Source organism: Ambystoma mexicanum, chromosome 7q, assembly GCF_040938575.1.
Source record: "Ambystoma mexicanum isolate Mex_15411 chromosome 7q, UKY_AmexF1_1, whole genome shotgun sequence".
In the NCBI taxonomy this organism is placed as follows: domain Eukaryota; kingdom Metazoa; phylum Chordata; class Amphibia; order Caudata; family Ambystomatidae; genus Ambystoma; species Ambystoma mexicanum.
In genome coordinates, this window is record NC_090941.1 from 946449003 (window position 1) to 946461488 (window position 12486).

The window sequence follows — 12486 nt, forward strand, 5'->3', positions numbered from 1 at the left end:
AGGTAAAACACCTTGAAGGGCTTGGAGCTGAAATTCTTCATAAATGCAAGCAGAGAAACTCAAATCTATGGTCCCTACACACATGATCTGAACCTGGGGAACAAGGCCCATTCATTCAAGGCAGGCAGAAACTGTTGTTCCCATCAAACTGAAGACATAAGGTGCAAAAATGTAACACAGCATAACTTTGGAGGCTGGAATGTCCTTGCTCAGGGCCAGAAGAGTCAAAGAAGTGGTAGCCTTTTTGGGAAACAGGTGGTACCCTGAGGCCATTCTCTCCACCCATCATTGTGCTCTTGTGCTGGTAATTTTCCCAAGCTGTGAAAGCTCACGCTGGCCTCTTGTGGGTGGTCCTGGGCAGAGGTGCCCGATTTTTGTATGTCTGCTCATACTGTTCACCCAATCCCATCTCATCGAAGGTCCAGGACTGTAACTTTTGGTTGTGATGTCATCATGCAATAAAACCCTGTTCCCAGCCTTTAATGAGTGGAGAGTGCATTGGAAGCTGCAGACAACTGTGTGCCTATCCCTGCTTTTGAACATCTATTAATAAAAGCAGTAATTTGTCACATTTCTGGACCCCTCTGTTTCTTGGCCATGGCGGATTTCCCTCGAAGCCGACCTCTGGTTTTTTACTCTGCTTCAACCTCATTTTGATGGGGGTAATTAAATGAGACGGGGAAACACGCAGAGACTGTTACGCTCACCTGGTTCCCACAGGGGCGTCGATCGGACCTGGACAGCTGCGGTCTCCACCAACGTGAAGCGTAGTGCCGAGATGACTGTCTGGACTGGCCTGCCTAATCTCGTCTGCTTGATCCGTAGAAGTATTCTCCTGCAAGTGGAGAAAGGGATTTAGCCACCCATGGATATGAGTGATAGCCCCCTCCCACTGTCCTCATTCTCCCTTCTTGTCACCTCCGATATCCCCTTTTAGGAACCTCATCTTATGTTTTTAAATGATGAGCTCTCCATCCTGCGTGGATTGCAGGGGCGCGTTGATGCCAGTTACTTCACTGGTTTGAAGGCGTGGGAGAGTTCCGGAGAGTATTGACTCTGAGGTTCCTGGCAAGGCTCGGTAAGTATCAAGTTCATAGAGTTCAATATGTCCGATGATTCACTCTTGTCCCCCCTTCCTTCCTTGTCTTGCAACTAAGATCGTGAGAAGATACCCCTTGTGGCAGTTGGTGGCGCTCAGGTAAGTGTCTGCATTACCCGATGCCGTCCGGTAAATGTTGCCGGTGTTTAACGTTTTGTTTTCTCTCCCTTTGCAGGTGCGGCACATGAAGATGTGGAGAGTTATAGAATAATGCCTCCGGTGGTAATCAGGTAAGTCTATGATGATAAGTGTTTTATTTGTTGGTTTTCTCGGCTCACCTTGTTGTTTTCTTTTGTCCCTCAGGTGCTGGAGTTCGGCGAAGAAATGATGGAGGCAGCGCTGAATCGAAAGATGCTGCGAGGACTGGCGAGTATGGCATGGCGCTGTAGCTGGAGATGCGACGCGTACAGAAATGATGTTCCTTCCAGGTCCGGAGGCGAGATGGATCCGAAATCAGGTGAGGAATTTGAAATAGTTTGTTTTCTAATCTTGTCCCTTTCTTTCCTCTTGGTTTTAGGAGCTCCAGGTTCGAGGCGGGCGTGGCAGAAGACTGGACGCAGACTGCAGGCACGGTGAGCGTTACGCTGCTGGATGCAGAATAACGCGAAGCGTGTGCTGTTGTTCGGGCGTGGTTTAAATAGCCTCCAAAGCAGTTCCAGGTAAGAAGTTCCCTAGAACCACGCCTGAGTAAAAAATAGTCCCTGTAGAAAAATAGTCCCATGAAGGCCTCACGTTGGCTTGGACTCACTAGCAGCATGGTCTGCATCAGGTAAGTAAAGTCTATGAGCCTGGCGCCAGGACTGATTTCCATGAAAAGCCTGGCGCCTAAGGCGCCAGGACTGAACCCAAACAGCCCCCAGCCGGGGCTGTTGGGGTTTTAAAAGGTATCTGGATGCCTGCTTCCGGAGCTGATGGGCTTGGTCCTGATGCCCGCACGTAGGCATCATGACAGAGACAAATTGTGTTTTTGCACCAATGGGCCATTTTGACCCAGAGCACCAAGACAGTCAGAAATCCGCTCCATGCATTACTCTGCTAGGTGCAGGGAATCTGTCAGTGCCTCTGCCTGCATCACATTTTGATGTGGGCGCAAAGGTTGTTATGCCTATGGATACTGCCTGCCCCTTTGCATGTGCAAAGGACAGGAAGTCTGTAATGATGAATGCCATGTTTGTACATGGGCAGTGCCACTTCTGTTCACCACTGTGCAAGCACACACTCACTCCTAGTGCACTGTTCGGCTGTGGTAGACAAGGCGATGGAAACCCAAGGACCCAACCATATTAAATGATCAAAATACAATGCGGTGGACCGTGAACATGAATGTGTATGATGACTGGGTTCCCTCCCCCGTACCCACACTTGCATCACAATGGGTCTACTAATCTAACCCTGTGCCCCTTCACTCCCCCAATCATCTTGTGCCATAATTGTGTCGATACATGTGGCTGCTAAAAACACCAAGTGAACAAATATCCCTCTGTGAGACTAGGGAGGTGAGACCGCTAGGCAAAACCCTCCATGGGATCTAGGCAAGTGGGATCTCACTGGGAGTGACTCCCATCTTGGGGACAAGGACGCCCATTACAGAGCAGAACTCCCAGTGCAAACCACCTTCTCTGCATATATGGATGTGGAAAAGACTATGATCTCCTGCAATTACTATATTTTAAAAAGATCCTTCTTTAAATGCATTGGCTACAGGCAATGCGGAACACAGCCTGAACGCTATGTTCAGCGAAGAAGGACACTGCATTGCTTATTCATGTGATGTGTATAAGAGAGGAAACTCCTACGGAGAAGAGAGAACCACTATGCAGAGGCAAGCCTCTGCATCGTTGACATCCTGGAGGGGCAGAGCTACGCTGGGCCGCGTAGCCAGTAGCAGCAAGGAGGGTGGGCAAGCAGTGAGCCTAACACCCAAGAGCTGGCGTGCTCCCTGACCAAAGAACCGAGGTCGGAGAGGGAGCTGAGATGAGAATCCCTGCGTCTCATCTGGTGGCGTGACTCCTAGCGAGCAGTGGTGGGCTGGGAGGCCGAGACCAGAACATATGAGGGACCTGAGACCCCGAGCTCCACACACGTTAGACAGTAGCTACAGAGCCAAGTAACAGTGGGGAAAGCCGACAAGCTTACGGGACACCACTACAAGGTATGAACATTGTGAGTGACATATGAAAGCTATGCAGGTTACAGGAGCCGGAGAAACCAGAATATACAATTATCCTATGCAGGGGGGGGTGGTTGAAAGATACATACATTGTGAATAACGGCTGTGAAAACTATCAAGGTTACGGGAGCCTGAGAAACCAGAGTGCATGAAGACCCTATGCAAGAGGAAAAGAAAAAGTCAAACCAAATCGACACCGTTAACATCCATGGGGGAATAGTTGGGAGCCACTCCCCCGTCCCCATTATCCCACTATTGATGCGTAGTCATTCATGGTAGTCTCTTACAAATGGGTGCCTTTATAGGTAGACTGACCCGGTTTTTTATTTCTTAAATCTGGTCACCCTAGACTTAAAGCACTGGTAGTAATAATGAAAATAACGATTGCCATGGTGCACAATACCACTGTCTCCTAGCTCGCTCACTCATGGTACCGACTCCTGCGTACCACGGCCATCACCCTAGTTACACGTTTATTACGGTATACATGAGGGGGTTTATTGGTGGGTATACGATTACTTACCCCCCAAATAACAATGAAGAACTTGCAGTTTGCCTTACGGAGTCCTGTATCTTCTCGGCCCTTCGACACTCTGCTCTTGTCAGAGAGACGCCGCTGCGTCTCTTGTGCAGCCCTGGCCGGGTCTCTCTCCACCGGAGGAAACCTGCTTCTCTGGGAGAGTTCACTGCCCTAGCTCTGTACACAGCTGCAGCTTTGATAGCTCTGCCTCTCCCGGTCACCCCCGCGCCATAGCCTAGCAGGGTGCTAAAATCAGACACCCCGCCGGCTCATCTTGCAAAGGCTATGAAAAGACACCACCTCAGTCTCACACACGCACATATTAATACACGCATTTAAATCTACAGTGACCTGAGAGACAGCAGCAAACTCCCTCCAGTGGCCAAGAAGAAATGGGATTCCCACTTTCCAAATGCCACATAGCCCGCGTTTACACCGATCATTCTTACCGATACACTAAACACCGCCAGATACATTTGAACGGCGAAGGAAAATCATCGACACCCTCAACACTCGACTTGTTTCCCTCCCTGAAAAACGGGATCCGGTCTTCAGAGGCAGGACTGCTGTCTTCAGAGCGAACACTATGCATTACTTTCGCGATAAGTAACCCGGGAACACCGTCCACGCCTTATAAATAGAAAAGGTGTCTATTGAAAGTATTTTGGTTACATTATGTTCCAATGTTATTTTTTTTTTAATGTATCGCCAAACGAAATACTAGAAATGCAAATATTGTCTGATAAGACTGTGCAGCTTTGTGCCACCTGTTGCGAGTGGCACAAGCCTATTAACAAGTGGGCGTTTCCTACTGGGTTTAGGCAAGGGCAGGGCTGAATCAGTTGATAAAATGAAGCAGGCAGAAGTGCAGAACAGTTGGACCCGTCCCTACACTATCGAAAGCATACCAATTCTAGGCAGCTCTCATCGGGCATCACCTGCAAGAGTGATGCCACGAGCCGCTATTTTGATCCCATTAACAGATCTGGCTGAGCTGGCTCCTATGCAAGTGAGGTGTTGCGCCAAAATAGCAAACTGCCTATGGTGGTACAATGCATTGCAGAAGCCTATGCATAGGCGCGATTGTGACACACAATTTAATGCTCAATGACAAATTCGTATATGCTACTTTCGAAGCAAGCAGCAGCACAAACAGGGAACAACTAAGGAGTAGTTGTGCTTTAAGGCCCACGGGTATGCATTTTGCACACGTCCACATATTAAAATATATTAAATCAGTAGAAAAACGTGAGATTTTATTTTGTGTACAATAAAACAATCACTGGAAAAGGCAATAGTTTTAGCGTTTATTGCATTTTACATATATAGGCCGGAATGCGTTAAGTTATTGGGCCCTACATAGCCAGTAATTACTTCAAAGTTCGCAAATTTCTGCATGTTATTTTTTCAGGACACATAGCATTAGCACATAGAGGGGGGCGGTGTTCAGAGTATGTTTTCCTATGTTTGTTGCCATTAGCTTTGTCAATGGTGGCTTTTAATAGGGCCAGTTAGGCAGCTTCCAAACCCGTTTTTATATTAATAAATGTCTTTACTTGAGAATATGAATACTTTGTGCCTGACACATTTCTGGCCCTGCACACCTTCCTTTGCCTTGGGCAACCCTGGTACCTCTGTTAACATTGGGACTGCTCCAGGAGGATAGCATCTCAGCCAGATCATTTTCATGCGTTCCTCTCTCTGGCTTCTCTGGTATGTCAACGCATGCTCTCTGACTCTGCGCCTCTCGGCAGTCTCCTTCCTCGCATTCGGAGCAGAGGATTAGTTCCTCCTTGTGACACCGATGTCAGCGTCATTCTGCGGTGCCAGAGCCACCTCGGCTGCAGCATGGTCACGGCACCAGGAGAGACGGCTCGTCCATCCTTGTCTCGGTCTTGGCTGGTTCGTCACTCTCAGCTAAAGCCTTCCAGCGTCCTTCCTTGCTCCCTCCTTTCCTCCATGCTACCGCTTGGCTCCGAGTGCAGCGCATCTCCGCCCTCCAGAACATTTTCACATAAGAGGATTACATCTGCATAGAATTCTTTCTTCTCCATTCAAGGTTTCTCATTTATTTCCACTGCTGTATTTGAAAGGGTCGTGTTGTTGACTGCCGAGTTCAAGGGGAATCAAGCATTACCTGCAGCCAAAGAGGTTGAAGCAATGTATGAGGTGTTCCAGCTTACCTGTCCTGCTGGAATTGACGATGGGCCCATGAACCCCAACAGCTCTGTGTTGCCTGAGGAATTATAACCCACTACAGGCTTGACAACACCGAGGGGAAATGGGAATTGGATAACAAAACAAACTGCAAGATCTCTGCTCTACACCCACTGGTCTCTGCTCCTCGGTTCTTGTGGCACAATTCTTTGATGTGGGATCTACAATACAAAACACACAACTGCTTAAACCTGGTGACCATTTTCTGTGATCTCGTGCTCATTTCTTGCTGGAAGGCAAAGTTTCTTGGATTTCTTTTCACTAAAATGTGCTCTTCTCTTTCCTTATAATAACAAAGTCGTTAGGCAGAATCATATGCAGTACCCTTTGGGAACACCACACACAATTAGGACTACAAGTGTAAGTACAAATTCACCTTTGGTACAAGCCTGTACTATACAGTAAAGTGGTAGCGATGGCTGAGCAGCCAGACTTGTCTCAAGAGTAAAGTGAGCAGTATCAGAAGTTACACAAATGACAAAGATTAGTATGGTTCAAACAAACACTGATTCAAGGTTTCTGAGTAAAAGAATATATATTTATTTACACCATCAGTTATAAAACAGTTCACTATTGTAAAGCAGCAGAAAATCACAATCTTAATACGCAACACCCTATCAATTCTGGACAAGTTAAGCTCAAAATGAAGTGTGAGCAAAATGGCACTCCAGCAATTTAAAAGGGAGGGGAAGGACACGGTTATCAAAAATCAACAACACCAACAAGTGATAGGCAGGGCAATCTAGAAAAGGCTTACTACAACTAGGATTCACATCAATAGGCCTGGACCAATGCTAATGGTACAGAGTCTTTGCAGAGGATCACACAGTTTATAGTAGTCCGCGGTTAAGTCATTGCCAAGAGTTCAAAACGAAGTTGGTCGGAGGAAATGTTATTCAAAAGAGAAGAGAAGGACAAGCCTTCGGAGAGGTGAAGGATTTCAAACACTTTGACTGCGGTCTGACCAAATGAAAGACCGGATTCGAACAGTACCTTAAATGAAGAAGAATGCTGTAGCTGAGGCGGTTGTTCCTGGCAGTTCCTGCAGGCTCACGGTTCCTGAAGCGACTGTCGTGGTGACAAGAAGGAGGAAGACTGGAGGGTCCTGCACTGCCCAGGGAAGAAGCCAGCAGCAGAGCAAAGCGTTGAATAAAAGATGTGCTCCTTAAAACCCAAACAGGTTCCGTTCCTTCTGGCTATCCGGTTCACTGCAGCGAGGCACAGCGAATTCGACCAGGAGAGGAAGGCCGGCATTTGGTGTTTGATGAGCTGGTTGGTCCCACCAAGCTCAAGGGAAGAAGATTCCTTGCAGATCTTCTCTGTCGGAATTTCGGGCTATTCGGACCTGCAGCAGGGCTTCACCGGGATGTCCAGTAGTTGCAGCAGTCGTCTTCCTTCAGCTCCTCGTTGGATCTCTCATTCCAGTGGCTACTCTGCCTTCCAAGTCACAGAGACCTGCTTTTAAGCAGTTTTCCCCCCATGCACACAGCCTGGCTGTCAATCACACATCAGGGTGGCTGTCCTGGCAGGACAGTCACCTAGCCAATCAAACTAGAGTGCAACATGGGTCTCCAAGGTGACCCTGTGCAGGGGGCCTCAAACCCCTCCCTCACATCCTGTCCACCCAGAAACTCAGGCGCCTAAGGAGGGCTTCTGTGCAGAATCCCGCCAAAGGACAGTAAACAAAGGAACCAAACCTGGTTTGGCGCGCAGAGTAAAACACAAGAAAGACCTTTACAAAAAGAAATGGCGAATAAATCCAACCAGAACCAAATAAAATTAAATAGGGTACAGCGGGTTAGAGTTTAAGACTACCAACATAGCCTCTAACAGTACCGGGGCTATTGTCATAGCTCGTGGTAGAATAAAAACTGTAGATCCCAATGCCACCAGCCAAATCTTAGAGAAAGGGGAACGAAATAATGTTCCATGAGCGACAGACAAAAAGGGATAACTATTAACCCTTCCAGTACTCTATAGTTTGTACTGGGTCTGTAAATTTAAAAAGACTAGTAAAGTCAATGGCAATTTTACATGTTCTGAGAGACAGTAGTCCGTCCCAGAAAATGGAGTTTAATAGTGGGAAGTCTGAAAAGACAACCCTGTGTCACTGCACTAAAGGTGCTGTGTGACACACAGTAAAAAGAGGATGCCTATGGAGTAGGTGAGACTCCATAGTCCATGAACACAAAATGTACAACAACAGCAAAAACACATGTAAGAGTGGGGGAAAAAAGGCTCACACTCTTACCAGGTGAAAAAAATAAATCCTAGAAATCCAGGAAAGCTGCTGAGAGACTCAACAGGTAAGGGAAATTAGCCATTCTGGAGAATTCTCCCTAACACAAGAACTTTGAGGCTCTTTTTTTTTTCTTTTTGGTTGTTAATTCTGAATACTAATTAAAATGTTCCTTTTTACTTTTTTGAATTCCTTTGTGTTGACAATTTGTATAAACACTGTGCCTCTGTGCTCTATAACCCTTCTTGCAAGTTTTGTCACCGCACTCTGTGCTAACTCTACGCCATGTCCTGCTTCTTCAGTGACTTTTCATCACACACCCATGCTGTGCTAATCAGTCCTGCCTGAGTGTGCCCTTCTCGTTGAGCTGTCCGCGCCTGGACCATGCCTCTGCTGACAGATACACACTTCTCTTTAATTTTATTTCACTGCACTCGGCTTGCACTATGCGATTGCTATAACAAGGCCTGCTTCGTGAGTTAGAACTGGTTCATCAAGCAAGGCAACTTTTGCCTCAGCAGTATGGTCAGGCCAAAGGGTTCTTTTCTCTAACCCAAGCCGCTCGCACTCACTTCTCTGTCAAAAAATAAATCCTTTCCAAAGTAAAACTAAAATAAGTTCTTCACTTTCCTCACTCTGCTACTAGTTCTACAGCAAAAATACAAATTTCTAAACGAAATTCGCCTCACAGTCTTACATAATCTTACCAATTAAATCAACTATTTGCAATCTTTAGAAACTGTATGATATTTCAGCTTTTTTACATACTTCCGTCTCTTGAAACTCTACTGGCTTGCACTTATCTTCAGTTCTGTAAATGATTCTTCTTCCTCCTCCAAATTCTTTTTTCATTTCCTGGAGCTCTGGTTGCTGTGACCTCTCTGGACAAAATCTAAAGATGAAAGGCAGTTTAGTACCTTAGTGAAGGGTCTAAGTAGTGCCACAGCTGCCCTTCCTCCAATAATTCCTGAGATGAGGCTTCTCCATTTTGGAATGGGATTATTCCATTCCCTTAATGAGCTCAGTTGAGGAAATTAGTAAATCAACCCGTGCAAAAATCCCAACACATATTCACTCACTGGATAAAATAGGGTCAAACAATTCCCACTGTTCAACAAACCTGTTTGAGACTGATCCTGCCTCTCTGTCTCCATGGATGAGCACAATGGTACCCAACTACCAATCTGGGGGCCCCAACCCTTCCATTCTACCAGATATTACAACCTTCCTCAAACTACTCTCGAATCTAGGATAGCTTGTACCTCATATTCATTTCCATATCCCTCTATATCTACAGGACCTGGAGCTCCTTGAAGTGTAGTTCCTTGGGCACAAGCTTTCAGAACGTTTACATGAATGTTCGGACGAATATTCAAGCTAGACAGTAATTTGAATCTCACGGTCACTGGCGTGATAACCCTCTCAATTTCAAAATGAACAATAAACCTGGGACAGAATTTTTTCTTCCCCTTTAATGCTATTTTCCTAGTAGACAACCATACAGACTCCCCGGCTACATACTTATGAGGATCCCTGCGAAGGACAACCGCATACTTCTTGTACCCTACCTTGCTTTGATGCAACGCCTTTACTGACTTGTGCAAATTCACTCCCAGAAACGTTATCTTGTTCTCCACCTCAGGGACCTGAACCTCCTCAGGATTGTTCTCACGCAAGAGCCGGGGTTGAAAACCCTGGTTAATAAAGAAAGGCAACATGGATGCAGAATCCTTAGTTGAATTGTTATAGTAAAACTGTGCGCACCGCACCAGATCCACCCAAGTCTTCCCTGCTCTTAAATAACATGTTAAGTGCTTTTCCAATTCTCGATTTATTCTTTCCGTGTGTCCATTCGCTTTTGGGTGACAGCTTGTTGTCAAATTTACCTAAATTTGTAAAACTTTACAAAACTCCTGCCAGAATTTGGAAACAAATTGAGGTCCCCTGTCCTAGGTAATCCATGACGTCTCATTACATTTTGGAGGAAAGCTTGTGCTAAATTTACTGCTATTGCAGCCCCCTTAATAGGAATGAAAGAACCAGCTGTGGTTACAACAGCCACAATCACCAGTACATTAGTACATCCCTGGTCAGGTGGTAGATCCACAAGCTACTCCATTGAGACAGTATGCCAAGGTTGCGGTGGAACTGGTAAAGGCAATAACAAACCAGAGGGTTTCCTTTTTTCAGTCTTTGCCCATGCACAGGTCTTGCATGTCTTCACAAAGTTTAACGCATCTACCATCATGCCTTCCCACCAAAATTGATGCCGTGCAAGCTTAGGGGTCTTCCTAAAACCAGGATTCCCTGCTAATGGTGAATCATGGCAGAAATACAGCAGAGGGTCAGCCGTCGAACAGGACGCAGTGGTTTATGGCTCAGTAGGTCCACAGGGAATAGATGTAATCTTTCCCGTTGCATTGAAGTCGCGCAGAGGGATCTGGTCATTTGCTCGGGCCAGCAATAAAGAAGGAGTGAGATTTTGCCCGGGATGCAATTGTTATCTCAGGGTGGAACTAGAGGTCATATGTGCTGAAGTGGTAGTTGTATAAATTAGAACATCAATGGGGCCAGTAAACCAGGGTGGATGAGATATTCATTGCTAGTTCAAAGAAGAACTTGTTTGCTCAGCTTTCATGTATTGCTAAAGTATCCATGCAGACCATCTGCAATCACACTTAAGGTTAAAGGGCGTAGGCCAGTTGTTACTAGTAATTAATTATGTTTTTATGTGAATGTTTTATTATGTCATGATGTCACAACCTACCATGGAAGAATCCCAAGCAGGGGTGTGCTATGCATATGATCTGAAGTTGAAATAAAGATTGTCAAGTACCAATGAAAAGGGAAGAAATGAAGAAAGATGTAACTTCTTTGTGTATGTTTTGTCCAATCATGTGTGGGGGGTGGATTGCAATAAAGTATCTGGGAGTGTTTTAACTGTTGCAGTATATAATGTATCAACTTAGGTGATTCATTGAGACTTGGGTTAGTTTGGCTCCACGGCACCATCAAACTGCTTCCTGGACGATTGTAAAATAAACTTGCATTACGTACAAAACGTGCACTCGTTCCTCAGGTTGCGGACCCACTTTGGGTTAAGGTAATTAGGGGTCCTTCCCCACAAATCTGACAACCACAAAGGAACCCCAGGCTTTTCAAAACGGTGGGGTCTACTGTCCGCACAACTTGGTTGCAGTGCCTCTCAGCAGGGACCATTCTTCTGAGCACAGTGAAAAAGAGACATCTTCGGATACCATATTGGTTAATGGTCTGTCTGTTCCCTTGGGTCATGGTGGTGTGGTCTAGCTGTGCAGGACGACTTACCAGAGCACCATATTGGAGCTCTTCGGGTCACATGAGTGTACTTTTGGAGGTAAAGCAAGGGGAAAAGGGGTGGTTTCTTTTGATTTAAGGGGTTGGAATTGGAATGCGGGTGTGTGGAATTAGTCGAGAATGCAGGGAATGGAAGAGTGGATATTTTGAAGGCGTGATTGAACTGTTTTATGTTTTGAGTCCCTTGTATATATAACTAGTTTCTTATTTTAGGGATGTGAGGTGGTATCCTAACCAGCAGGTGGTGTAGCATCAGGTCCAACCATGGATACCTTTCTGAAGTATAACCTTGGCAGTCTTCATTCTGTATTGACTGTTGGGGTGGATTTTCTTGGCTAGTCAAAGTAGTGAAGGGGAAATTTCCTATAGTCAGGGAAGAATGGTTTTGTAGAGAAGGCCATACTATTGATAGAGAGCGAAAGCAGCAGTGCTATAGTGAAAAGTATTGCGCTGCTTCTATGCTCGATTGAAAGGGATATCTCAGAGATATTGGCTTGTGAGTCAGAAGGAGAATTGTAGCAAGTAGCGGAGCAAGGTAATTGCGTTATAAAACAAGTACAGTGAGTGATTGTGGGTAACTACTAAGAAACTGGATAGGGGTAAAAAGGGAGATTCTTTGGGTGGAAATTTTTTGTGCCGCGGGTTCGGCATCAGGTATTTGTGAAATTATTTGGGATATCTTGGGTTGGAGTATGGAGACTCCATTGAATCCTTTGTGCTGGGTACTTCCTGTTTAGAAGGCAAACATTCTAAAATACCATAGGGAATGTGTGCAGGAAAGTATGTTTAAAATTATTCATTTTTGGCCTATCGATGGAACCCATGATATGGGAGATTTGGGAGAAGAATCCTTTACCCCAAGGAACGGTTACACATTACAATGGAGCAAGTGTTTCTTGGAAATA

At 45.7% G+C, this 12486-nt stretch overlaps 1 protein-coding gene across 7 annotated transcripts in view; it reads right to left on the reverse strand.

Annotated features, from left to right (window-relative positions):
- Nucleotides 1-12486, reverse strand: part of AAMDC (adipogenesis associated Mth938 domain containing) — a 339865-nt gene that overhangs the window by 178971 nt on the left and 148408 nt on the right. The window contains exon 2 of one of the 7 annotated variants that reach the window (XM_069639947.1): nt 9014-9137. The exons of 1 other annotated variant lie outside the window; for it this stretch is intronic. The gene's annotated coding sequence lies outside the window, so the exon portion shown is untranslated. Of the gene's footprint in view, nt 1-3792; nt 4041-4140; nt 4161-4238; nt 4352-9013; nt 9138-12486 lie in introns of those variants that run through there. 5 more of the 7 variants (XM_069639948.1, XM_069639945.1, XM_069639949.1 and 2 more) reach the window with 5 other exon arrangements.